At 46.0% G+C, this 23,141-nt stretch overlaps 1 long non-coding RNA gene across 1 annotated transcript; it reads left to right on the top strand.

Annotated features, from left to right (window-relative positions):
- Positions 1–64: 64 nt before the first annotated feature.
- On the top strand, positions 65–11,630 carry LOC111550129. The gene is made up of 3 exons (XR_002733931.1): positions 65–311; positions 9,965–10,063; positions 11,176–11,630. It is a non-coding gene; the product is annotated as an uncharacterized LOC111550129 (long non-coding RNA).
- The last annotated feature ends 11,511 nt before the right edge of the window (positions 11,631–23,141 follow it).

Here is a 23,141-nt window from a genome sequence, read left to right as displayed (position 1 = left end):
GCTTTGCACAGCGCCTGCACATGGAAGGCACTCAAATAAATATTCGTGCAATGTTTTGAGAAGTAGAAAGTGCTAGGCACGTAGGCGTTCAGGAGACAGTCACGGTACTCGTTTCTAGACAGAAGTCATGAGAAACAGGAGGGAAGGTGCTTTCCCGTGAGCAGCGCTTGGGGGAGACTCACACAGACAGTTACAGGATCTGGCATGACAGGGAAAGGAGGAAATGGCTTCTGTTAATCTTTCCTTCAGTTTCTCCCGCCCTTCCTATGCACCCTATCTGTTTCCCTTTCCACTTCTTACTGTGACTCAAGGTAGGAGACTGCAGAGAGACACTGGGCCCTCTTATCAGGGAAAATATGTTCTGCAAGGTGGCATAATTTATGTTTTAAGTCCCACTTTATCATAGGGGCTCCCCTCCTCTTGACCTAGGTGTGATAGGCACAGGAAAAAGGAATGGAGTTAAGTGGATATGTGACTAAGGTGTCAAATTGGAGTAGTGTGGATCATAGATCTCAGAGATGAAGATCTTCTGAGTGGATTCCCTCATATTAATGAAGAAGCAGTGAAAAACTGTGAAAGGCAAAATGACATCAAGTTTCAGACTCAGGTTGGAGCCATGGTGTTCTGTAGCACCACAGTTCATTCATCCACTCACACACACTACCCTGGGTGGATATCCAATATACTGCCAGGTACAAGGTTCTGCCTCAGTAGGCAGGGAAAGGGGAAAAGAAATAGAAATCCGGGAGGAGTCTCGTGTTCTTTGTGCAGCTTCATGGATGTTGATACCATTTACTGTGATTGCAAGTAGAGGAATAGAAACTGACCTGAGAGGAAGATGGCATATTTTGAACATGGGTTTGATGTGGCTGTAGGACATCCAGGTGAAGACCTCCAGGAAGAGTTAGGAACATGAGTTCCAAGCACAGGAGAGAGGCCTGGAGGTGCTCACTGGGGAACAGCCAACTTAAAGATGGTCACTGAAGCCAGGGCAGGGCTGGGATGGCCCAGAAGAGCAGGCAGAATGAGAAGATTATGAAAGCATGAAACCCAAACCTGACAGATGCCAACTCCTAAGGATCAAATAAGAGATCCTGAGGAACAGATGGAGAAATGGAAAGAAAACCAGAAAAAAGTGGCATCAAGCAGTTCACATCAAGACTCTCCAGGTTGAAGAAGTGGTCAGGAGTGGGAAATGCCACAGAGATGTCAAGCAAATGAGCACTGGAATGTGTCTGTTGTATTTGACAATGAGGAAGTCATTGATTACTTGTGAGACATTGGTTTTAGTGGGGATGTGAGGGCAGAAACCAAATCACACTAGGTTGGAAGCAAAATGGACTCGAAGGAGAGGAGGACAGGCAGGGCTAGTAGGTATAAACTGCTGCTTCCAGAGAGTTGGTTGGGCAGGGAGGAGGAAGTTACAGCTAAAAGAGGAGGCAGGGAGAGTTTCCTTTATTCATTGTTGTTTTGTTTTATTTGTTTTGTTTTGTTTTCGCAACTATGGGAAACTGGAACAAGCTTATAGGAAAGGGAAAGCAGGAGGGGTCAGCAAGGAGAAATAAGTTGGAGTCTCAGTACAACCCCCAGCACCACCACAGGGTGAGTGACAGAAGAGGGGATTCTGGCCCCAGATAACCCAAAGGAAGGGATCTTCTTCCTTGGTTCTTTTTTTCTACCACTGGAAGGGAAGAAGTGTACATGGGAGGTTTAGAAATGGACTTGGGGAGCTCTTTAAATAAGCTTTATCTGTGTCAGGATCTAACCCTGGCAGTAATCTTACCATCAAATGCATTTAATCAGCCCCATTTGCATGTGGATCTGTGCCCAGTGCTATTCAAATAATGTGAAATGGATACTGTTATTACCATGTCACTCAGGATTATGGGTAGCAAGTGACTGAAACCAAGTTCTAACCATGGAATCCATGGGTTTGCTAAACTGGGTAGACTGGTTTTAGGCCCAGTTAGATTTCAGGTGCTTTAAAGGTGTTGTCATGTATAATAGGCATAATGTTTTGAAATTATCAATGTACTTTTCTCTTTTGCCTTTCAAAGCATATGAACTTAGTCTACTCAAGGCATTTATCTGCCTAGGAAGAGATGAAAGTTCTTTCCAGAAAGTATGCAAAGAGAAAGAAAGCATAACACTCAGCTTCTGGCATTCAAAAACAAATTTTGTAGCAAAGCAATAGCCATGTAATTCAAGCCCTTACTTTGAAAAAATATCCTGTACATTCCATTACCTTCCTCTTCGGAGGGTCAAGAACTGAGCTTGGTAGACTAAACCTTAGGGTTTTATATTCAAAAGGTCTAGACCAGGAGAAAGTGGGAGATTATCAGAGGACAGAAACAACAGAATAAGACAAGAGGCCTGAGCGGAGAGATTGTATTGGAAAAGTAAAGCTTAACCACAAAGGCAGAGGGAGATCTTTCCCCCACATCCCCTCCAGAATTATGAGAGGAAGAGCCCAGTGTTGGTCAGGTAGCAGCAGGCCCTGCTATGGACTTTTCAAGCTGTGTCAGGTCCCTGTGAAGCCTAGACTCTACCCAGACATAGAAGCAAGCCTGTAGCCAGTGTGCCAGAGGTGATCATTGTAGTGAGGTGACTCAGTGGTGTGGGCTGCTGAGGAGAACCCCAGGACCAGGGTTGATACGAAGTCATGGACAGAAGTCAGAGTCTGTAGCAGCAGGAAGAGCAGAGAAGGAGCTAGACCAGTCAGGGAACACCTTTGGGAGTACTGCCTCAGATCGCTCCAGATGGATCACAAGCTCCCCATCCACAGACCCCCACATCAGAGGCTTTCAGTGCACCCAGGACAGACAAAAGTGGATGTTGTCCCAAAATAATCACATACAAGGCAGCTATGCTCAAGGACCAGTACAAGGACAAGAGTTGCCTTCCTCTCAACACCATGAGGACATGGAAAAGACACACACCACCATACTACCTCCACCCCAACACATCCTGCAGGGATGATGATCAAAACATTTTAAAATCCTTGCAGGCTGAGGCGCTAAGGAGTCTAAATGAAGGTATCCTACTATGCCCAGAGTTAACCCTTTAGTTGATGGATTATGAGGAACAGGGATCTCAGGGCAGAACCTGTTTACCAACTGCTCCATGCATATTTTAGTATTTTGTTAATGAGGGCAGCCATAATGCCATGTACCTGTTGAATATTGGCCATGCATCCTGATGGCATCTTTATGGGAGGAGAAGGAGAAAGAGGAAGCCATCTCAGAAAGCGAGCATGTTCTCAGTGAGGATATTGAATTATTGAATTGAATCAAGATTTAAACCCTAACTAGCGAAGGACCAGATTGATTATGGACAAACTAGAGAAATTATATTTTATTGGCACATTCAGGTTGCAATATGAGTTGAATTTACCATCTGTCTGCTTTCTTTGTGTTAGTTTCACTCTCAGGCAGAAGCTCCAAGCATCAGTGTAGCAAAGGGTAAAGGATCTCTTTCTTAATAGTGCCCACAAAATCCCAGTCAGGCTCGCATTAGCTTAGCTTTGGTAATGTACTCATCTCTGAACCAAGCCCTGATTGGCCAAGCCCAGGTCACATGACTATTCCTAGCCTCATGAACTGAAAGTGGAGTGAGGGGTGGCTCCCCTAAAGAAAATCAAAAGGCTGTGAGCAGAAAAATGGGGTAATGAATGCTGGGTAGGCAGGCACAACAGATAGAACCACTATTGCCTTTGGAGTTTAACTCGCTAAAACTCAGAAAGCACAGTAACTCCATGGCGGGAAATGAATTGGCACCTGAGCACTTATTCATACATTGATCAGTGTAGAAAACTAACTTTGAAAATCATAAAGCAGATTTAGTTTTCCCTCTTAAATTTTCTTCCCACACTGATTAAATTACTTTTAATAATTAGACTTAGGAAATATAATCAACTAAATATCTAGTATAGTTTAAAGCTTGGTCCAACCTGTAAATAGTTCCATTTAGGAAGTGCTCAGTCTCCCTCTTTACTGATGTGAAGACAACAACTGTTTTATGTTTTTGTCTGTGTGTTATTTTCTCTTTTTTAAGAATCACCCTCTTGTCAGGCATGGTGGCTCACACCTGTAATCCCAGCTACTTGAGAGGTGGAGGCAGGAGGATTGCTTGAGCCCAGGAGTTAGGGACTGCAGTGAGCTATGATTGCACCACTGCAGTCCAGTGACAGAGCAAGACTTTATCTCTACAAAAAGAAAAAAAAAAAACATAGAATCAACTTCTTCTAAATCCAAGATAAACTGCACAATTAATTTATTGCCTATTTTTAAAAAAGGTTTTTATAATAAACAAAAAGTTTAATTATTCCAGATACAAAGAGATAGTAAAGGCAGCATTAGCTTTTCTTCAAACACTTCCACATAAATTTTTAAATCCGCATGATTTTAAAATCAGCCCTATGTAAAAGGGGATATTTAAAATCTAGAAAAAGGAAACATAGTCATCAGTCTTACTCCAAAATTTATGTTGTCTTTTGGAAAGAGTATTATTTCACAAAGGATACCTTGATATTTACAATATGTAAAACTTAACTCTCAGAATTGAAAAACTCTTTGGGAAAAAAATTATTAATCATAATAAAGGGAAATCAACTCATCATCCCCTAGTGTCTGAGTCACATAATTAATTCAGAAGGGGCTGGCTTTCTCTACATGTGGGATCCCAGGTATTCATTTATGCATCAAATATTTATCATACCCTTCATAGCTTCTCCGCACTGTGCTGGGCACCAGGGATGTGAAGATGAGTAAGACAGACTTGTGTCTGGGAAGAATGGAGACCGACGGAGAACGCAGATCTCTATGCTGGGGTATGAGGGTGTGATGAGGGCTTGCAAGAGGAACAGTTTATTTTCCAGGGGATGATGGCTCAGAGACGAGCGGGGATACTAAGCTGCCTGAAGGGTTTGCATTTCCCATGGTGCCCAGTGCAGTGCCGAGAATGAACTGTAGACCATTTATTCCTGTGGCTAAGATGGAGGAGGTTTGGAAATCTTTAACAGTTGAGCTCTGTGACAGAATAGAACAAGAATTCCTGGTCCTCCCAGCACCTCGGTATGTGTACTCTGGTGCTGATGTTCAAGACCGTGGTCATTCCAGTCATGCATTCAGCAGGCAGTCATTGAGCACCTACCAGACACTGCTTGAGCAAAGCAGACTAAAACCTCAAGAAGCTTACACCTGAAGTAAGCTATATATTTTGATATGTATTGTATATCAAAATGCTGATTAATGCTATGGAGAGAAAGGAAACAGGGAATGGGAAGGCAGGGGTTGTAGGTTGAGGATTATGTAATATGAAATTCGGTCTTTAAGAAGTCTAAACTGAAGACAACTCCCTCAGTAACCTGAGCATCAACAACTGTGGCTGGTGATGCATTAGGAGTCCTGCAAAGAAAGTGGCCAGCCACCTGATGCCAGAGTTTCTGGGAAGTGGCCAGTTGGGGCCAAGACAGGATGGTGTGCATCCTCCTCCATACCCCAGGAGTTTTATTATGTGGTGAGTGGAGCTGGTACAGCCAGAGTCTGAAGCAGTCGAGAGGGCATGCCTGGGGGGAAACAGTCCTTTGTTCTGGGAATGATGAGAAGGTGTATTTAGATGTAGGCAGGTCCCCAGGCAATGTCTTCTGGGGAAGAATAGCATCCAGCTCCCTAAAGGAAAGATTTGGCAAGGCCAAGATAGAAGGTCAAGGCCCTGACGAAGAGAATCAGAATGGAGCGTAGATGCCACATCGCTGGAATGGGCTAGGAGGAGTGAGCACGTGGGGTACAGGTCCCATCTTTCATGGGCATCAGGCTACAGCTGGGAGGAGAGCAAAGAGAACTTAGGGTCACGTGTACACCTTTAGGCGGGAACAGAGGGTTGGTATAGGGTGACCAGGTTGCAGGGGCTTTGGAATCAAGTCAAGGAATACGTGTTTTTTTCAGAGCTACTAACACTGGCTCAGAACTTGCTTGTTCTGTCATCTGTGTAAGCACCACAGTTCATTTTTTGTTTGTTTGTTTGTTTGTTTGTTTGTTTGTTTGTTTGTTTTTTGAGATTGAGTCTTGCTCTGTCGCCCAGGCTGAAATGCAGTGGCATGATCTCCGCTCACTGCAACCTCCAACTCCTGGGTTCAAGCGATTCTTCTGGCTCAGCCTCCTGAGTGCCTCCTGGCACAGTAGCTGGCACTACAGGTGCGCACCACCACACCTGGATAATTTTTGTATTTTCTGTAGAGACAGAGTTTCACCATATTGGCCAGGCTAGTCTCGATCTCCTGACCCTGTGATCCGCCCTCCTCAGCCTCCCAAAGTTCTGGGATTACAGGCGTGAGCCACCAACCCTGGTCCCACCACAGTTCTTTTAACCATAAACCAAGTAAGAATGAAATAAACTGTAAGTTCACTGGGAGTGCAGCTAGGAATGGGAAGGAAGGTGAAATGGCAAGGAATCCCAGTTTTTCATGCCCAGAGTATAATTCTCAATGGAAACCAAGCAGAAAGAGACTTAAATAAACCCCTGGGAAGGAGAAAAGTATGTATAATAAACAGTGACCAGCACAGTTTGCCCTCCTGTGTGAATACCAGGGTCAGAACAACGTGTCATGTTGCCACTTTGATCACAGGATTTTGGTCAGAGAGAACGTGGGGTTTGGACTTTGCTCTGAGTTTGGCTCTTGACTGTCACCTGTTCAGCGTGTGACCTTGGGTAAGTTTCTTAACCCTCTGAGCCTTCCTTTCCTCATCTGTATAGTGGGAATGTGCAATCTGGAGTCTCTGCTAGGATTCTGTCACATCTAGTGGACTAGTGGAGAAACCCTACAAGGATCTGGGAAAACTCCCTTTCTTGAGGAAATGCAGGGAGCTGTGCACGGTGGGCTCACCAAAAGGCGAAGCACCATACTGGAGGAGGGAGTAGTTTTGAGTACACTGTGATAACAGGGGCAGAACCCCATCCTTCACCCTACTCCATATCAGACCCATGACTGATTCCTGGGCAGAGCTGTCACTAAAAACTAAAGGGACTATTTGTTAGTGCTTCATAAGACACTGGAGTACAGGGTCACTGAGATGAGACCCCCTTATAAATGAGCATAAGAGAAAAAGGCATCTTTTCCACTTGACAATCCACAGAGCAACTTTACCAGAGTGAGATGGCAGAGCAGAGAAAGGGGCAGTGCCGGGCATTGATGGGCTGATGAGCACATGGAAGACCTCCTAGCCCAGGAACTCCCCAAAAGTGCAGGGTAGAAGGCGCTTTGCTGTGAGCTAGGTTCAAAGTGAGAAACGGTGATAACAAACTAACATTTGGATTATTAGTCTTGATGTGACTTTATTTGTGCATGCATAGTGTATCACACAGGGTTCTCTAGAGAAACAGAACAAATAGGACATATACAGATATGAGAAGGGGATCTATTATGGGAATTGGCTCACGAAATTGGCTCAAGAAATTCCATGATAGCCGGGCGCGGTGGCTCAAGCCTGTAATCCCAGCACTTTGGGAGGCTGAGACGGGCGGATCACAAGGTCAGGAGATCAAGACCATCCTGGCTAACGCAGTGAAATCCCGACTCTACTAAAAATACAAAAAAACTAGCCGGGCGAGGTGGCGGGCGTCTGTAGTCCCAGCTACTCGGGAGGCTGAGGCAGGAGAATGGCGGGAACCCGGGAGGCGGAGCTTGCAGTGAGCTGAGATCTGGCCACTGCACTCCAGCCTGGGCGACAGAGCGAGACTCTGTCTCAAAAAAAAAAAAAAAAAAAAAAGAAATTCCATGATATGCAGTCTGCAAACTGGAGAGCCAGGACAGCTGGGGGTATAATTCAGTCTGATACTGAAAGCCTCAGAACCAGGGGAGCTGCTGCTGTAACTCCCAGTCAGAGGCCCACGGTCTGAGAACGCAGGTGACAGCTTATGTAGAGAACGCAGCTTATATAAGTCCCAGAGTTGGAAGGCCCAAGAATCTGGAATTCTGATGTTGAAGGTGGAAGAAGATAATGTCCTGGCTCCAGAAGGGAGAGCAAATTCACCTTTCCTCCACCTTTTTGTTCTATTCTGGCCCTCAGCCTCTTGGATGCTGCCCACCTGCATTGGTGAGGGTGATCTCCTATTCTTAGTCCACTGATTCAAATGCATCTCTCTTCCAGACACACCCTCACAGACAACCCAGAAATAATGTTTTATCATCTATCTGGATGCCCCTTAACCCAGTGTGGTCGACACAAAATTAACCATCACACCTGGTGGGGGAAACTTGGCTAATACCCACCTCATAGGAATCAAACAGGATGTTCCCAAGCATGAGCCTGGACATGGCAAATACAAGGTAAATGGCAAATTCCCTCACAAACCACTCGGGAACCCACTGGAACCACTGCAGAATGCTCAGAACGTCCCCTCGTGTGTTTGGGGATTGGACAACATTCTTGTGGCAAATATCTTTAATCATAAAGTAACTTAACACATATCTTTGAGCATGTATATGTTCCAGTAAAGTATACATACTAAGAGGGGTTTGAAATTATCTTTTCTTCTCAGCACTTTACAGTTTACAAAAGACTTCAATGTGAATTTTGTCACCTTAGCTCTCACAACAACCTAATAATGTAGGATCCCCATATATAAATCAGAAGATTGCATTTCAAAGAGGTGAAGGGACTTGTCCTTAATGACCCAGCTAATAAGGGGTGCAGCTGGACTCAAACCTGGTCTCCTTCCATTAAAGTCTGGTAGAAAACTAAGACCACAACAAACACAATAATGACAGAAAAAAAAAAAAAAAAAACCCAACAACTATGAAAACCTGACTCAAAGTGCTGGAGACAAAGACAGATATCTATAGTTGGACATCCAGAAGGAGTCAGCTGGGACCTGAGCCGATCTAACTAGAAAATGAAAGGGTGCTGCTGAAGACAGGGAGGCATGGGTGGAAGAGGCAGGCTTCCAGTGGGACCTCACCTGGTACCCCTGGAGCTGGCACCCAGCTTTTCACATTTCACAGAGCATTTCTACTGACCTTTCCAAAGGGCACTACAACTCACTGTTCCCAAATCTCTGAAAGTCAAAACAGAGGCTTTGCTCCTGCATCACTGTCTGAACCCTGCAAATCACCTCTTGTGACTTTGGCAACTGCTGGTCTCAGGGTTTGTATCCCAGTCATTTCTACTTCTTGGATAATTATTTACGACATTCTAAAAGTATGGAAAACCATCTACTGAAATGTGTCAACATTAAAACATTAGTTAGCTAGAAATGATGCTCATTTAAGTTACAGAAAAACACAAGAGACAGGAAAAGACATGAGCATTTATGGGCCAGCCTCTGTCCTAGCATCTCTCACACTCACGATGTCTTGTTATATTCACTGCAATATAATTTGGGAAATGGTATCATTCCCACCCACAGCGGAGGAAATGGACACTCAGAGAGGCTAAGTAACTTGGCTAAAGTCACACAGTTAATAAGCAGCAAATCTAGGATGTGAATCCACATCTGACTTCAGGGTGTTTCGCAATATACCACAGTTTATGGCCTGTGGAATTCAAGTGGAATTGCCAGTAAACTACTTTCATTGCCAATAAAATTCTTGACTTTGCTTTTTTATTCATTCAAATTTACCAACAATGCAATTTCCAAATTACCAGCTTCGGAAGAGTACTTAAATCACTGAAATACTCAGAATTCGTGGAGTCCTAACAGGATTTGACACTGAGAGAGATGCCACCAGAGGACGCACATGGAGCTGAGTGACTCTAATGTGAACTTTCCTTTTTGACAGTTCTCTGTAAAAATGTGGCTTATCTTGCACTGGATGGAAGATGAGGAAGAGATTCTCAGCCAAACCTGCATGATTTCCTCAAACTCTGTTTAATACAAGTGCCAAAGTTTGACACATTCTAACCACTTTGCTTTCTTTGGCAATCCCAACTTTGACAAGAGAGTAAGAATGTCTCCCCCTTGACAGGAACAACGTGTGAAATGAAAGACCTCAGGTGCCGTATTGGCTCTTGAGAGCTCTTCAGAAGAAAGCACCTCCTGCCTGTTCTGTTCAGTCCTGGTGCAGGTGAGTCACTGCCTTGCCAGCCAGGCAAGTATTTTAAGAAACAAAATCTAAGCTAGAACCAGCAGAGAAAGATGAGGGATGGATTAGCGCCATTAGCTTTGATGGTGTCTTGTTGTCATGGTGCTAGGAAAATCACTATCATTTAGAGTCCCACTCAACAGCTGTTTTGCTGGAATTTTTGACATGAGAGGCTGGTGGCCACCCTAACACAGGCGTGGGACATGGGTGTGCGCACACACATACACCTGCAGCAGACACCCACTCTAGAGTGCTCACGTCGGTTGTCTGGGACGTGATTCAAAGGCTGTACCCATGTGTATGATAACCCTGTTTCCCATACGTCAGCTTGCAGGAAGCCAAATGACCCACCAGCTTACCCACATCGCAGGAAGCTTTGGAGCAGAGTCAGTGACTATGTGAACCTGCCTCAACCTCTGCTCCCTGGTTCAGCATTGGCTTGGGAAAAATGCCACTATTGCCTGTCTGTTAAACATTATTTCAAGACTCAGGTCTTCTACCATTCTGAGGGGCAGGGGCAACTTTGAGTTCTGCCAGGATCTGGGGGTTAGGGGTAGGGGAATGCTCCCCAAGAGAAATGACTAGAATCTTTATCAGGCTGTGGAACACAGCCTGGCATTTCTGGGTAGGCAGCCTCTCCTGTAGCCTCTCCTGGCATCTACACTGCAAAGTCCCCTATTTCAGTATCTACTGAAAGGGGTGATGGTGGGGGCATTCATTGGTACTGGGAGGCCAACTTAGAGTGGAAAGGAGCTTATTTCATGGCCCTCCGGTGAGCCACACTAGAGGAGGCCCCAGATGCACAGTGCTCCCTGCTCAGACTTACACGTGCCTGACTCCCTCCCTCGTGTTCTTCTTTCGGCTGCCCTTACCTGGGGGACTGCAGTGGCTGTGGGGGCGCAGTGGGGGTTGGGGGAGTGGCATACCTCACTACCTTGCTTTTCCCAAGTCCGTTTAATTAAACCAAATCTTCATATGAATGTAAAACACAAGTAGGCTTTATCCCAGGGCCCTGTGCTCCTCTGCCCTAGATTCTGACTCAAGGACTTGGAGCAGACTGATTTTTATTAAAAGTCCAAGTGATTCGATTGCAGGTGGTCCTGGACAACGCTTTGAAACATGCTGTGGCAGAAACAAGCCAGCAAGCATATGGGATTCATCTGCTGTGAGTGATAAGTTATCTAGTTTCTAAAAATAGTGTTATAGGCTGGACTGTTTCCCCCATCCATCCCCCACGCCATGTGTATATTGACGCCCTAACCCCTAGTACCTCAGAATGTGACTGTATTTGGAAATGGGGCCTATAAAGAAGTAATTAAGTTAAAACGAGGTCATTAAGGTGGGCTCTAATGCAGTATAACTGGTGTCCTTATAAGAAGAGATTAGGACACAGATGCACACAGAGGGAAGACCATGTGAACACAGAGGGAGAAGACAGCCACCTGCAAGCCACACAGAGAGCCCTTCAAAGAAACCAACCCTGCAGACAATCTGATCTCAGGCTTCTGGCCTCCAGAATTGTGAGAAAATCCATTTCTGTTTTTTAGGTGACCCAGTCTGTGGTATTTTGTTATGGCAGCGAAGCTGACAAATACAAACAGAAGGCTGATTTCACTTAATAATCATCTCAGAAGGCAAAGATTGCTTCAAACTATTGTATAAACAAGGCTGTTTGTGAACCAAAGGACATGAGCCCCAGACCTGGAGTCGCAGAGGCAGCATGACACACACAGATAGCACGGCTTCTCGTCAGGCATTCCTGCACTCAAAGTCTCAAAGAACCTTCCTCTCTGGCCTTCCACCTGAGTTACTTTAGACAAGACAGCTATTGTTATTTTATTTAAAAAATATGTATATAGTGCTTACTATGTGCCAGGTAATAGTCTATGCACTGTACAAATATTAAGTCATTTAATCCTCGTTATAACCCTGTGATAGATACACTGAAGAGTTACAGTCCCTTATTCAAACCCTTGCTTGGGACCAGCAGTGCTTGGCATGTCAGAACTTGGGGATTTGAAAAAGATATACAGTATATGTGCGATAGGCTTCATAACACCTCATGGCATCTGCAACAGCATCCTGTTATGAAACATATTGATGTTTCTAGTTTCTGTAGTGACACATATATGTGTTGCTTAAGTAAAGACTGTAAGTATCCTTGTGTCAACTCAAGGCACAAGGATACTTTCAGTCAATGTGCTTGTTTCAGGTCAGGTTTTGCTGCCAAATGAGTTATAAATACATTTTTTCATATTTTGGAGCTTTTAACGTTTCAAAATTGTGGGCCTGTGTTATCCCCATCTTACAGATGAAGAAACTGAGGCACAAGGAGGTTAAACAACTTACCCACATTCATTAGCTCATGGGAGGTGGGACTGGGCTACCAACCCCCCAGGTTTGCAGCCTTGCCGTGAGGACCCGATACAAGGTAGATGTCTGGGATGAATTGTGTCCTCCAGAATTCATATGTTGAGGTCTTAACCTGAGTACCTCAGAATAGAACCTTATATGGAAATAGAGTTATTACAGATATAATTAGTTAAGATGAAGTCATTAGGGTGGACCCTACTCCCAAGTGACTGGTGTCCTTATAATAAGGAGAAATTTGGACCCAGAGGCAGGCATGCACACAGGGAGAGCACCACGTGAAGATGAAGGTGGAGCTCAGGGTGACACTTCCACAAGCTTAGCAATGCCAAAGGTTGTTAGCAAACTGCTAGAAGCTGGAAGGGAGGGGCATGGAACAGATTCTTCCCTGCCAGTCCTCAGAAGAAGCCAACCCTGCCGACACCTTGATCTTGAACATGTGAAACAATCCATTTCTGTTGTTTAAGCCACACAGTTTGTGGTGCTCTGTTACAGCAGCCCTGGCAAACCATTACATGATCCTTACCCAGTGCCGGATTCTGAGTGGGAGATCTTTAAGTGGTAGCTGGCCATACTTACTATCAGTATGACTGAGACCTCAGACTGTTCATTGAAAAATAACGTCAATAAATTAGATTATTTCTAAGGCCTCTTTCAAGTTCTGGGTCTAATTTTTTATGTTTATAACATGGAGATAATTCAACTCCACTTGTAGCCCAATGGCCTGGCTCTTATAGCATTTCTTCATTGTTTTAAAGATGGGAAGCAACCCAAATGTCCATTAACGATAGAGTGGGTAAAGAAAATGTGGCCCATATACACCATGGAATATTATGCAGCCGTAAAAAAGAATGAGTTCATGTCCTTTGCAGGGACATGGATGAAGCTGAAAACCATCATTCTCAGCAAACTAACACAGGAACAGAAAACCAAACACCGCATGTTGTCACTCATAAGTGGGAGTTGAAACATGAGAACACATGGACACAGGGCGGGGAACATCACATACCGGGGCATGTGAGGGGGTAGGGGACAAGGGGAGGGAGAGCATTAGGACCAGTACCTAATACATGCAGGACTTACAATCTAGATGATGAGTTGATAGGTACAGCAAACCACCATGGCACATGTATACCTATGTAACAAACCTGCACATTCTGCACATGTATCCCAGAACTTAAGGTAAAATTAAAAAACAACAACAACAAAAAAGATGGGCTAAGCTAGATGCAGTGGCACACACCTGTAATCCCAGCTACTTGGGAGGCTGAGGCGGAAGGATCGCTTGATCCCAGAAGTTTGAGACCAGCTTGGGCAACATAGCAAGACTCTGAACAATAGATGGGCTAATGTAAATGTGGTCTTAGAAAGCAAAACAACAAGCCAGGCTCAGTGACACATACCTGTAGTCCCAGCTATTCAGGAGGCTGAGGCAAGAGGACTGCTTGAGCCCAGGAGCTCAAGGCTGCAGTGAGCTATGATCGAGCCACTGCACTCTAACCTGGGCAATAGAGCAGGATGCCATCTCTAAAGAAAAATGCAAAACAAAACAAAGAACATTAAAACCGAAACCATGTGGGCCCTAATTTGCCTTCTGATGTTCCTGCTTGCTTTGTGAATTCGCTCAGTCCTTGGCTTTCCTGAGTCTCTTCTACTTGTGTCTTCAGGCCTGTGGAGTTAAAACCAGTGTGACCAGGCTACGGATTCTGCAAAGGAAAGTAGAAATCTAAGTTAGAGGTTGTTTTCTGTGAGTTAAGAGTGTGTTGCTAGAACTCTATTTAGGCTTGGAACATTTGGGTTCTTCATGTGCACATCTGTCCCCAAAACGCCACTTCACTGAGGAGATAAAAGCTGCTTTAAGAGAGCGGCTTGAATACGTTTTCTGTTCATAGGACAAGGCATGGTTGGGTCCAGTCTAGGGAAAGAGGTAAAGTGATAAAAAGGTTTTTTTGAGATTTAGTGACAGGATTTAGCCCATTGTCAAGCTAGCTTGGAGCTTTAAGCCTCTGCCCTTAAGATTCTACACATCAATTCAGAAAAGGATTTGCTGTGGATGGGGTGTGGTCCCAAACTCTCATCTGTGGAAACAGGACTCCAGTGATGGTATGTGTGCAAAGAATGGGCCTTGGATTTCCTTCCAGCATCTGATCGTGGTGTGCAGTGGCTCTTGGGGCTGCCTCTCTGACTCCCTGTCTCTGACTCCCTGTCAGTCCCTCAGCCTTTGTCCAGGAGGCGGCTCCCAGTTTCTTTCCTGGAAGCACTTTTGCACCAAGCCAAGGGGCCTCTCTCATCTCCCCGTAGTCCAAGCCCCTCCCAGAGCCAGGGGTGGTTTTAGCATTTGCTTACCGTTTTTCATGTTTGTTCCTTGTTCCTGGATACCCTCTCCTAATTTTAGAGGTGTGCCTTCTCCTATCAGTGGATGCAGCCCCGTGGAATTCCGTGGGGATACGAAAATAGTTGCAGGATGGGGTTGTCACTTTTTGGTCGGTGATTCTATGCAATACAAAATGAGAAATTTAAGTAAGCAAAAAGACCTATCTAATCAATTGAACTGCTGGGAAGTAGAGATCAAATATTGTTCATTTTTGAATCCCAGGTGCTTGGCACAAAGTGAGTGCTCAGCACAATTATTTGTTGAATGCATCCCTCTTAGTTCTCTTCTTTCTTCAGAGAAGTGCTCTGACATGCATTAAGTTTAAACGTGGCTGCACAAACAAAGTTGGAAGATGTTTCTGCTGCATAATAGCTGTCATGAGTCATGTCCAATAAAAAGGTCCTGGGATAAGGAGGAAAAGGACGCACAGTCCAGATCCAGCTCAGCCATCATCACCCAGGCGGCCCCAGGGTCTTCGGCCTCCCTGTGCCTCGGTGTCCTCCACTGCAGCAAGAAGGTCATAATTTCTGTTCTGCCTCCCTCACAGCTGGTTATGAGAATGTGACAAGAACAGACATGAAGAGATCACACTGGAGGTCCTACTTTTATTATCATGATTATTACTACAGATAATTGTAGAGTTGAAGTGATCATAATACTTTTGACCACCTCAATCTCTTTTCTTCTCCATGAGCCTTCAAGGACCAAAGCCAGGTTTACCTCCTACCTCAACTGAAGAAATGTCCATCCTGGTGAGGACTTCTTGCAGCTCAATCATCTGCTTGGTCAGCAAACATTTTCTGCATCACAGGTGGAGACTGAAAAGTTAAGTTGTGGAAGACTAGCTAAAAAACAGTTGTTTGCTGACACAGTTCCTGCGCTTGAAGCTACTCGAAGCACAAACAGTAAGGTCTTCTCACCGAGACTATGCTCCTCAACAGCATCCTTGAACCAGCTAGAGAGCCCTCAGCCCCAGTTCTGCCCACAACAGGCCCAGGAGGTGAGGAGATTTGATAAGAGCCGTCAGCCAGTGGCCAGCAGAGAGGCCGGGAACCGAAGCCTCCTGATTCCAGGCCGGTTTTTACTTGACTCCCCACGCCTCTCAGTGGGGGCATTGGTAGGTGGTGCTTTGCTTCCTCTTGTGTCCTGGTGCAGATGCTGTTGCTAAGGTAACTGGGTAAGCATAAAACAGACACAGCCCATGGGGTCTTGCTGCCTCCATCTGTGTGTCCAGACAGTTTCCCATCCCGGCCAGAGAGACACAGTCAGGCTTATTGATCCTGGCTGAATATGTGTGTTGGAGCCTGGAGAGAAACGCCTGATCTGTGTGGCAGCCTGTATTCTCTGAACACTCTTCCTGGGCATGGTTTTAGTCAAGATGCTAAAGATGGAGACAGATGATGAGGAACCAAAATTGCTTTAGTATACCAGTTGTCAGTGTGACATGGCTAAAGTTGTCCAGGGCCTGGGGTCTTGACATATCCTCCGTTTATTCAGGGCATATGTAGAATAAGAGGGCTGAAAGTATGCCTCAACTCTGAATTCTGTGTCTAGCTTTCCTGCTGTACCCCAAGATGAGACCCTCCAACTTTCAGACAAGGGCTTTTCTTAAAGAGCTATGTGATACCGTGTGGCCGATGTTCTCTTGTTCCTGGGAAGGGTTAGCTAATTAGTGTGTTATCCAGGGTCTTCCTTACCTCTTTTCTTAACCCTTCACTTAGCAGGCCCACCAGAGTTGGTCCCAAAGGAGAGAGGAGAGAACATATATAAATGAGCCAGTTTGGCTGCAGTGACAGCTCACAAGATGGTCAGATCATGGAGAGGGACTGAAATTCAGTCTAAGCTGCAGAAAAGGAGGAGAAGCGGGTACGATTCCTGCATTCCCAACTTTAAGTGGCCCCTGGAAGAAGCAAAGCATGTCCACATTAAGGCTGGACTTCACTTAGGGACTCCCTGACTTAGGATCTCACTGTGACTACATCCCCAGTTTCTTTGGGGTGCATGTTGGAGGAGGCAGATCAGTCCTGGTAGCTGGTCATAGAACTGTAGCCTTTTGAGGTCTGAGAGAAGCATGAGATGCTGCAGAGGGCTAGAAACTCAAACCTTGAAATATGAACCCTGCCACCCTTACAGGTGACCACACATACTAACTCAGTCCCTCTCAACAGACTCACAAACTTACCACCCACTTTCCAGGCAAACGCAACAGCTAGCTGCTCCCTACATGTCCTTTGCTTTTCTACCACTGTCGTTTACCACTTCTCTCCACTTAGCAACATCTGTCTTAGACAGGATACATTGGTTGCAAGTTCAGAACCCAATTCACATGAGCTAGGGAAAAGGAGGGCACAGCTGATATTTGGGAATACCTGGAGTCAGGGGCTCAGAGTTCACGACGACTCTCCCACTCTCACCTCTTCTCTCCACTTCTCTCCAGGTGCCTATTTCATTCTCTCTCATGATGTAGTGATTTCATCCACATTGCAGGAAACACGGCTGCCCAAATCCCTCCCTGCCACACCCACATACGTGAAGTTCCTGAATTTAACCTCTTTAGGCTTTCACTAAAGATATTGCCAGTTTTAAATCTGAAAATCCCAGGTAAGACTAATGAGTGGCTCTCCTTGGTTAGGCGCCCCACCACTGGACTGTCAGGCAAAGCAGGGCAAGGGCAAGCTCATAGCACGCAGTTCCTGTGGGCTGTTGGGAGAGGATACTTTCATGTGAGAGGAGAGTGGTAGGCAGACAATCCACAGACATCCACAGCAAGGCCTCCCTCCAACTTATTCAACAAAGGTTCTCCAGAATCCTTTTCAGCTCCACCTGGACGGGAAATAGCCTTCTCCTCTCCACCCTCCCAGTGTCTTCACCTGTACCTCCCCATGCACTGAACACCTGTTGACCACGTACTTACCATTTGAATAACTTTTATTATACAAATACTAATGTGTGTCACTGAAGAAAAACATTGAAACATAAATAAAGAAAGAGAATAAAATAAAAACCACTCATAACTCTGCCATCTGGAGATAATCACTTAGCATTTGGGGGTGTTAGCAGTTGTTAGATTGATGCCTTTTTTTTCTCTGCCTACATTCAGCCCTTCAACATCTCACCTCTCTGTGCTCCCCCAGCATCACCACAGTGCTTCCCATTCAGCGTGGGCTTCCTTTGAACATGTTAAATAAGAAGTGAATAAAGGAATACACAAACAGATGAGTAAGTAGAAAGTCGGAGAAAAAGGTCTCCTACCCAAAAGTTGCACCAGAGAAGGTATCAGGAAGGCAAAAGAAAGGTACCAGTCCCCAGAGGGCACAGGCACCCCACCCTCCCCATTCCTTCCCAGCCTTCTCTGCTCCTATTGGGACAGAATCCGTGCCAGGAAGTGAGTGGTACATAGTGAACAGGCCAGGCTTAGGCCATAAACATTAGTGAAAATACTGTTAAGGACGGAAGCCCTATCCCTGCCATGTGACTTGGAAATGTTGCCCATGGCTTAAGGGAAAAGAGGATTCATGGAAACAACCAAGTCAAGGTTGCCACATGCATGCAGTATTTTAGGCTCAGCAAGCAATCTGGCGTATTCAAAGCTTCTCATGAATGGGTTCCAAGAAATCTGATTTTTAGCAGTGCTGTTGACACAGGAGTTGCAACAGCAACCCCCATGACTTGCCCCTCACTGGGTTGAAGATTATCATTGATTTATCTGGAGCAGAAACAGCAGGATTCCACATCACGCCTTGGAAGGCAGCCTGGGCAAAGGCAGAGAATTAACAGATCTTTGTTATTAATTCCAATACCACAACTCCCCATGGGTCCGTGCAGTAAAATCACAGGCTCTCTTGACAGGAGTTTCTCCGTGTTTAAGAGGGCTGGTGTTTGTTTTGTTTTGTTTTGTTTTGTTTTATGGGGCAGGTTCTTATTCTTAATTACAAAGACAATCCCAAATCACAAATATTTGTTAATCACATACCAATCCAAAATATGTTAGGTGCTACAGGAGATGCAAAATAAGTAGCACAATCTCTATGTTTCATTCATTTGAGCATCAAACATTTACTGAGGCCATTCTATGTGCCAAACATTGTGCTAGGCACTGGATTTTATAGCACATTCCAGTTATTTTCCCTTTTAAAAGTGAAAAGATGAGGTTCAGGGAGGTTAAGCAACTTAGCAAGCTTGCCCATAATCACACAGTTTGTAAGAGGCTTGGGATTAGAATAAAGGCAAATAATCTGACAGTTTGTTATTATTTTTATCAGCATTGTAGTGCCATTCATGTAGCCTTAGAAAAACTCAACCAACATTTGCATGAGCCTCCTTTACACTAACACGCAACAGGCCACAGTTCATGTTGGGGAGTAGGAAAGTGGTTTGTACTCATTTACTCTTCCACCAGTGAACCTCCCAGGAGCAGCTAGTGTGTGCAAAACCAAGGGTCCATGGCCCCTGCTCTGTTCTTATGCACAGGGGTCTGTTGATAGCTGCCCTCCACACAGCCCTGGCACAGGGGTCAATCACAGGCCCACAGCCAGCACAGATGAGCAGAAGGAGTGCAAGTTTTGGTTTCCCAGTAGTGCTTTGCTTCTGACCACTCTGTTTTTCCTTCTTGACCTGGAAGCAGCGTTTGGGTGCTAAAGGAAAGGACCCTGAATGCTGGAGTCTTGCAGGCCAGGGTTTTAATCTCAGCTCAACCTCTTGGAAGTTGTATGAACTTGGGCACAACTCTTAGCCTCTCTGAGACTTCATTTTCTCCCCACTAAATGAAGGCAATACCCACCCTGCAGAGACATTTAATGGAGGAAATACCTACCCTGCAGAGAGGTTCAATTGGGTAACATATGCACGATGTCTGGCAGGCACTAGCTCCCCAATCAATAGTAGCCATTATTATTGTCCAAACTAAATTTCACCCAAGAAGTGGAGTCATGATTATTAAGCCATAAACTAATATGCATTTATTGAGGATCTATTTTTAAGTAGGATTGATAATGGTTGTGAGAAAAACCTTGCCCACTCCCTCCAGCAGTTAGGGACCCAGACAGGGAGTAAATAAAACCCATGGCCATGAACAAGTCACCAACAACTCAAGCATCTAAGATACAAGAAGTGAGAGATAAAATTCTCCTAGGTGTCTGCAACTTTGGAGATAAGGGCAGTGAGTGTGGGCAGATGGAGGCCCCAGGGGACCCCCTGTCTAGGCCCCCCTGTGCTACATCACAGGTACCCCTCACAGGCCTAGTATCCATGCACTGCTCTTTTCCCCCCTTCTCCAGAGTTCGCTTTTTGGCTTATGCAGGTATTTTCCTTTCTGAGAGCCACTGGGGACTCAGAGCATCCTCAGGTTATCTGTCCCCAGGCCTAGCCGGCTCCTTGCTGGGTTCTGACCTCACCCCTGGCGTCAGTCTTATCAGGTGTGGACAGAATCGTCTCCCCAGCTCCTGGAGCTGCAAGCCCAGGATTCTCCCCACACCCAGGCCTCATCCGGTATGGTGGAGGAGGGCCAGGCACCTCTGAGACTAAACACAGGGGTCACCTGCCAAATCAGAATGACCACAGGGGTCTGCAAGCGAAGCCATGAGGCCCAGAAACAGGGAGGAAGGGTGGGATTTACATAAGTGTTGACAAAGAACAGAGCAGATGCCATGCTCCGCCAAGCAGGAAAGAGGGAGGAGGATACTGGGGAGAAACAGCAACCCTCCTAGGTGTCTTCAGAGGGACACTAGCAAAGGGACAACAGGTCATGATGGGAATTTAGTGTCCTCTGGGAACTTTTTTCCTCACAGGGAGCATGAAGACCCAGCTGAGCTCAGTCTTAAGAAATGAGTCTTAGGGTGACTGAATAGGAAGCAAGTGAGCTCACTGGGAACCAGAGAGGTAGACACAGACTCTTTGCTATTGGGTACCTGGGCAGAGATACCAGCTGCTCTGTGTAAACTCATATTCCATAATCAGAAAGGACACTTCATTTCTTTTCTCACTTTTTTTTTTTAAGACAGAACTTTGCTCTTGTTGCCCAGGCAATGGCAATCGTGCAATGGTGTGATCTCGGCTCACTGCAACCTCCGCCTACTGGGTTCAAGCAATTCTCTTGCCTCAGCCTCCCAAAGTAGCTGGGATTGCAGGCACCTGCCACCACGCCCAGCTAATTTTTTGTATTTTTAGTAGAGACGCGGTTTTACCAGGCTGGTCTTGAAATCCTGACCTCAGGTGATCCACCGGCCTCATCCTCCCAAAGTGCTGGGATTACAGGCGTGAGCCACTGTGCCTAGCCAAGACATTTCATTTCTAAGGCATCTCTGGTTTGTTTAAATTTGTCGGCTGGCTTAAGTATACCTTGGGGTTAATGGCCCGGGGTGGGATGGGAGTGGGTGAGTATTTAATTAGAATTCATTCCACAGGAGCCTCTTTGTCCCATTAGAGTCTGCTCCAACCACTTGTTGCTCTGCACAGGGACTGCTGCTTTTATTGGACTTGTTAGTGTCTGTCAGTAAATGTTAACTCATTTGAACTGTCACCAGAATCACAGTGGTGCAGGGTGCAGACGTTTCTCACATTGGTGTTTCACATTCTAGGGCTTAGAAGGGAGGCAGGGATCAGGCCACTCCTCCAGACCATGGAGACAGCAAGCCAGAGAGCTGGCAGGCACCCAAGGAGCCAAGCCTCATCCTGGGGTGACAGAGAACCAAGGGAGATGCAGATCCCCAAGGGGGCAAGCCTAGGACTGGCACCCTGTCAGCAAGAAACAAGTAGGGACACCGTGGGAATATGCAGGTGGACAGCTGTGGTCCAGAGAAATGGAAAGCCAGAGGAACAGAAAGCATCTCCTTCCCTGCAGGTTACAGCCACGCAGCCCCACTGTACTCAGACTTGCGAGCCACAGCCACGAATCTAGCCTTCAGAAATACTCATATCTGTGCAGAATGACTGGGTGAAACTTTGTTCATTGTACCCTTGCTTGAAATAGCAGACAACTAGGATCAATCTAAATCTCATCAATCAAAGTCTGATTAAATAATTTACAGTCTGTGCATTCAATGGCATACTTCAAACGAAGTGCCTCGCCCTCTGATGGGGGATGACCTCCGAAATACATTGCGAAGGGCGGAGCAAGATGGCCGAATAGGAACAGCTCCAGTCTCCAACTCCCAATGGGAGCGACACAGAAGACCGGTGATTTCTGCATTTTCAACTGAGGTACTGGGGTCATCTCACTGGGAGTGCCGGACAATCGGTGCTGCTCAGCTGCTGCAGCCCGACCAGCGAGAGCTGAAGCAGGGCGAGGCATCACCTCACCTGGGAAGCGCAAGGGGGAAGGGAATCCATTTTCCTAGCCAGGGGAACTGAGACACACAACACCTGGAAAATTGGGTAACTCCCACCCCAATACTGCGCTTTAAGCAAACGGGCACACCAGGAGAATATATCCCATACCTGGCCAGGAGGGTCCCACGCCCACGGAGCCTCCCTCATTGCTAACACAGCAGTCTGCGATCTAATTGCAAGGCAGCAGCAAGGCTGGGGGAGGGGCGCCCGTGGCTTTGCTGAGGCTTAAGTAGGTAAACAAAGCCCCTGGGAAGCTCGAAATGGGTGGAGCTCACAGCAGCTTAAGGAAACCTGCCTGTCTCTGTAGACTCCACCTATGGGGACAGGGCACACCTAAACAACAACAACAACAACAACAAAAGCAGCAGAAACCTTTGCAGACGCAAACGACTCTGTCTGACAGCTTTGAAGAGAGCAGTGGATCTCCCAACACGGAGGTTGAGATCTGAGAAGGGACAGACTGCCTGCTCAAGTGGGTCCCTGACCCCTGAGTAGCCTAACTGGGAGACATCCCCGACTAGGGGCAGTCTGACACCCCACACCTCACAGGGTGGAGTACACCCCTGAGAGGAAGCTTCCAAAGTAAGAATCAAACAGGTACACTCGCTGTTCAGCAATATTCTATCTTCTGCAACCTCTGCTGCTGATACCCAGGCAAACGGTCTGGAGTGGACCTCAAGCAATCTCCAACAGACCTACAGCTGAGGGTCCTGACTGTTAGAAGGAAAACTATCAAACAGGAAGGACACCTATACCAAAACCCCATCAGTACTTCACCATCATCAAAGACCAGAGGCAGATAAAACCACAAAGATGGAGAAAAAGCAGGGCAGAAAAGCTGGAAATTCAAAAACTAAGAGTGCATCTCCCCCTGCAAAGCAGCACAGCCCATCGCCAGCAACGGATCAAAGCTGGTCAGAGAATGACTTTGATGAGATGAGAGAAGAAGGCTTCAGTCCATCAAACTTCTCAGAGCTAAAGGAGGAACTA

Source organism: Piliocolobus tephrosceles, chromosome 2 (assembly GCF_002776525.5).
Source record: "Piliocolobus tephrosceles isolate RC106 chromosome 2, ASM277652v3, whole genome shotgun sequence".
Taxonomy (NCBI): domain Eukaryota; kingdom Metazoa; phylum Chordata; class Mammalia; order Primates; family Cercopithecidae; genus Piliocolobus; species Piliocolobus tephrosceles.
This window is presented reverse-complemented; position numbering and strand designations above follow the sequence as displayed.